Genomic DNA, 6009 nt, shown 5'->3' on the forward strand with positions numbered 1-6009 from the left:
CACCTTAAATATTTTCGTTTTTATTAAATAAATGTTAGAAATATCCATTTAGATCTCGATTTTATTTTATTATAGTGGCTTTTAAAGTCAACAATATTGCACTTAAATAAGTTGATTCAGGAAAAGTATCAAATTTTGGCAACCATAAAATAGTAAACAATATTATAGTCAGCTCATAATTAAAACACATTCTAATGGCATACAGACTTTTTCAGCATATTAATGGGTGTAAATCCATTAAAAGTCCATTTTAGGGATAAATTAAACCTTTATCAATTCTGAACTTTGGGGATTGCATGAAAAATTGAAAATGTTGTTTACTGAATTGAGGGAAAAGTCTGTTATTAAATCCTTCCTTCTTCTTTTCCTCTCTTCTTCAATACCTTTTCCTCTATCTCTACTCCTTCTCCTTTAGTTCTAAATTGTTTTTGTTTTATTTTGTATTATACAATAGTTCAAACGTACCATAGTTCAAACGGCAGTAGTTCAAATGCGGATCCACCTTCTCCACCCACCACAGCGGTGGCCCAAGCTAATCTCAACTTTTCTCAAGTAGCAGCACTCGGCCCCTGGCCCTAGCCTGTTTGTAACCTGATCTAACACCTTAAATATATATTGATTAAATTTATAATTTTTTTGGGAAAAATACTTAAAACTTCTAATATCGAGTCGAGGTAATTTAAAAAAAGGAAAAATTAATTCAATTTAACGAATTGAACAAATATTTGTCCAAGGGGATTACAGTCCTTTCGAACATTATTCCAAACTAGCACGTCGTCCAATCGATCATTAGTCCAATTGATGTGACACCAAATGAAGATTATAAAAAAGTCGTCTTGAATTTGAATTGTCCTTAAAAAAATAATACTTTTTTCTTTTACTTTTAAAAATAATATTCAGTTTAAAATAAATAAAACCGAAACGAAAAATTTCTTTATATGATTTACTTATCCAATATTTTCTTTTAAAGAAAACTTTCTTTCACTTGACACTGGGGGCGAGAACAAAAATCAGCTGATTTTCAAAATAATTACAGACAAGACAGTACAGCTGTGCAGTGTGTATTCATTTGTTAATTTACCCACGATATATAGAATTCTTTAGCTAAACTTGACTTCGCAATTAATTCAGTGGCAAAAGAAACAAACTTCATATTGTCAGTATCTAAAAAGCGTTTGCAAGAGGAGGACGAATTCTTTTAATGACTGACGATAGCATAAATCTAGGCGTGTCGCCTATATAAATAGTTAAAAAAGTAGACGTCGTGTCGCCAGGTTAGCATATGTTTCATCACAAGGCGGGTCGCCATAAATATTTGACTAAATTATGTAGGCGTGTCGCCATTTATTTAATTAGGCGAGTTGCCATCTTAGTTACAACAAACAGACGTGTCATCATAAATCACCGATGATGCCATAATTTTTAATCAAATAAGTAGCCAAATTTGACTTCGCAATCAATTCAGTGGAAAAAGAAACAAACTTTTCGTCAATGTCTTAAAAGCGTTTGCAAGAGGAGGACGGAATTTCTTAGCTGTTTTCATGTAATTAGTAAAAGTTGAAGTTGACTGCTGGATACAAGCGTTTATTGATAATTTTACACAGTTTTCGCGTAGTTTTCAGAGGGATTTGATTCAATGAAATTTAGGCAATGCACTAAATTAATAGAACTAGAGAAATCAACGAAGGTTAGGACTTCATGACGACCTGAAAAAATATAGATTTGTTATGACTGCACCAACCTTACAATAATGAACGGCAGGTTTTTATTGTTTGTTATTGTCCTTAATTAAATAAATTTCTTGTTAAAATCAGGAATTCATTTCTGGGGTCAAAAAAATATTAGAGCATTCTGACCGGCGCGCTAGTAGTCGGCAATTTCATTTTGGGTTATCTTAGCACAGATTTTACATGTTGCAGGAGGCTGATTTTTTTGCATGCGAGCTTAAAATCATGTATATTACATGCATTTTTTGGTTTTAAACGCCTCTGAGGNGGGTGGGGTCCAAAAATCGTTCTCTAGGAAATTACAAGTTATTCAATGCAGTATACTATAACTGTTAGGGCTGTCCTAGAGAACGCGGATTGGACGCTATTTGTCCATTGTATATTACAAAATCTTATTTAAAATCAACATTATTAACCTATAGAGATGGTTCCCAATATTCATGATTTAAGGGGGATTATAAAGGGATTAAATCCCTTGTTTAATTGTTTTTTTTTTTGTTCTATTTATCTTATTTTTTCAGATATGCCATAAGTGAGAAATCAGTAAAAAATCTTTTAATTGCTCCGTTCTATAAAATGTTGAATTTATTATTTTTGTTTCTAATCCTGGATACTGGTCATATCCTTGCACAAGATGAATCAGTGGAGGAGCCTACCCATAATGATGTCAGGTAAGGAATCTACCCATAATGATGTCAGGTAAGGAATCTACCCATAATGATGTCAGGTAAGGAATCTACTCATAATGATTTGAAAGTCTATTTGGGATTTAATGAATTTGATCCAGGTAAAGAGCCGGTTCAACCACATATCTCAGGGGTTTATATTTTTCTGCTTCCCCCCCCCCCNAAAACATTTAGAAAATAATTAGATTTGTATATCAAAACTAAAAAATTTATTTTAAACTTTTAATACACTTTATTTTACTTCACAAAGATTTTTTGTCTTTTTTAAAACATGTCTATTTTTTATGAATGTCAGGGACAATTTATTTTTCTCAGAAATGTACAGTGCACCCCAAAATAAAATGGTCAGTGAAGACAACTTCTAGTAAATTTACAACGTGCTTGCCAAAGAAAAATGTTAAATGTCGAAGTCAACTTTTCAAATATTTTGTGCTCCTCAAAACGAAATGGTAAATGAAGACAACTTCTTAAAAAAAATACAGAGCTCCGTAAAATAAAATGGTAAATGAAGACAGCTTCTCATAAATATACAATGCTCCACAAAATAAAATGGTGAAATGTCGTCTTAATTTTACCCTTTATTCTTGGAACCACTGCATTCTCTCGTACAAAATGTCGTCCTCATTTTCCACTTTATTCTTGCATTCCTTCGTCCTTAATGTCGTCTTCATTTTCCACTAGTCTGAAACAAAAAACGTGTTTATTTTTCACTTTATTCCTGGAAACCACTGCTTTCACTGCAAAATGTCGTCTTCATTTTCCACTTTATTTATAGAACTACTACATTTTTGCTAAAATGTCGTCTTCATTTAACACATTCTTACGTTCGTTGAAAGGAAGCGTCCTAGCTGACTTTTTTTTAGTTTCTAATGTCGTATTCATTCCTGAGACACATTATTCTAATGAATCATAACATGCTCTAAAATGAATTGTTATGCTCTAAAATGAATCGTAATATGCTCTAAAATGAATTGTTATGCTCTAAAATGAATTGTTATGCTCTAAAATGAATCATAATATGCTCTAAAATGAATTGTTATGCTCTAAAATGAATCGTAATATGCTCTAAAATGAATTGTTATGCTCTAAACTGAATTGTTATTGCTCTAAAATGAATTGTTATGCTCTAAAATTAATCATAATATGCTCTAAAATGAATTTTTATGCTCTAAAATGAATCGTAATATGCTCTAAAATGAAATGTTATGCTCTAAAATGCTAGAAAACAGGCGCCGTATTCTTAAGTTAGGCTTGATAGTAGTGTTAAGAAGAATTAAATGGAAATAAAAAAAGTAGCAACATCAAACTGATATCATTATTAAAATTTTCTTATTTATTTTTTATAAAAGATTTATTCACACACATTTAATATACATACATATATTACATATTAAATATTACATATATTAATTGTATTGTTTAAATTTGTTTTGTTAGGAATGATATTAGATGTATTCATTATTCACTCTCATAATCTCCAATTTTATAAACTTCTTTTTTAAAGAAAACTATAGTCAGACTTTTGATAATTAACTTTTTTCAGGAATAAATATATTTATTTTGTCACTGATATGCTGAAGAAGGCATGTGAAGCAAAGAATTAGTATTTCTCTCGAAGTATCTCAAATTCTCAAAACGAAGAGAGAAATTTTCTGTTTCACCCATTTCAGATTTTCAATTTGATTTCGGGTAATTTTCTAATATACGATTTTTGGACCTCCCCCCCTTCCCCCCTCCTATAAGTTTGGGGTCCGTCCTTGTATAAGAATTTTGGACCTATCCTATCCTATCAATTTTGTGCATGCATAAAACTTATTTTTCAGCAAAATTATTATATTTTATTTTTTTAGGGCTAGGTTAGGTTAAGACAATTTCTGGGCTGAGCGCTGCGGCCAGGACAGACTAGGGGGGGCCGAGCGCTGCGGCCAGGGCAAGCTGTATGGCCGAGCCATATCGCTCGGGTGGATTCTCATTTGAACTACTGCCGTTTGAACTATCGTACGTTTGAACTATTGTTCGTTTGAACTATTGTTCATTTGAACTACTGACATGACGTCATATCCTGTAGTTTAAATCAACGCATTTCTTGCTCATTTGAACTATTTTTCTACCCCAATTCAGTTTTAAAATTTTTTTTATAATCTCCATTAAGTTATATTCATGACAATTAATTAGATAAACATTACACAGAATGAACATAAAAATAGTTCAAATGAACATAAAAATAGTTCAAATGAACATAAAAATAGTTCAAATGAACATAAAAATAGTTCAAATGAACATAAAAATAGTTCAAATGAACATAAAAATAGTTCAAATGAACATAAAAATAGTTCAAATGAACATAAAAATAGTTCAAATGAACATAAAAATAGTTCAAATGAACATAAAAATAGTTCAAATGAACATAAAAATAGTTCAAATGAACATAAAAATAGTTCAAATGAACATAAAAATAGTTCAAATGAACATAAAAATAGTTCAAATGAACATAAAAATAGTTCAAATGAACATAAAAATAGTTCAAATGAACATAAAAATAGTTCAAATGAACATAAAAATAGTTCAAATGAACATAAAAATAGTTCAAATGAACATAAAAATAGTTCAAATGAACATAAAAATAGTTCAAATGAACATAAAAATAGTTCAAATGAACATAAAAATAGTTCAAATGAACATAAAAATAGTTCAAATGAACATAAAAATAGTTCAAATGAACATAAAAATAGTTCAAATGAACATAAAAATAGTTCAAATGAACATAAAAATAGTTCAAATGAACATAAAAATAGTTCAAATGAACATAAAAATAGTTCAAATGAACATAAAAATAGTTCAAATGAACATAAAAATAGTTCAAATGAACATAAAAATAGTTCAAATGAACATAAAAATAGTTCAAATGAACATAAAAATAGTTCAAATGAACATAAAAATAGTTCAAATGAACATAAAAATAGTTCAAATGAACATAAAAATAGTTCAAATGAACATAAAAATAGTTCAAATGAACATAAAAATAGTTCAAATGAACATAAAAATAGTTCAAATGAACATAAAAATAGTTCAAATGAAAANCTGACGAGGGTCAACCCAGACCGAAATATATTTTCAATAAATGTGGAACTAACATCTACTTTTTTTACTCTACAGAGGTTTGTCCATCACCATCACCGAATTTTAGTTTATTAGTTACACTGCAGTACTTAAACACTTCTCTTTATCTTCTAATACTTCATCTTCAAATTCACATTATTGGACCTTTATATCCTTTAAATCCTTTAAACCCTTTAAATCCTTTAAATCCTTTAAATCCTTTAAACTCTTTAAATCCTTTAAATCCTTTAAATCCTTTAAATCCTTTAAATGCTTTTTATTCAGGTGTAAGTGTGTTTGTCCCAACCTGTCTGTACTGAATGCTACACATACTGTACAACGAAAGCTGTACATAAAGAATGTACCGCCAGGGTAAGTGGTTTTTTTATTAAGGAATTTGGGTTTCCCGGTAGTATTTTCAACTGTGAGAAATAATAATTTGATCCAGGGGTTTAGTTTTCAACGAGGTTGGGGGAGGGGGTTTAGTTTTCAACGAG

Source organism: Eurytemora carolleeae, unplaced genomic scaffold (genome assembly GCF_000591075.1).
Source record: "Eurytemora carolleeae unplaced genomic scaffold, Eaff_2.0 scaffold1025, whole genome shotgun sequence".
In the NCBI taxonomy this organism is placed as follows: Eukaryota; Metazoa; Arthropoda; class Copepoda; order Calanoida; family Temoridae; genus Eurytemora; species Eurytemora carolleeae.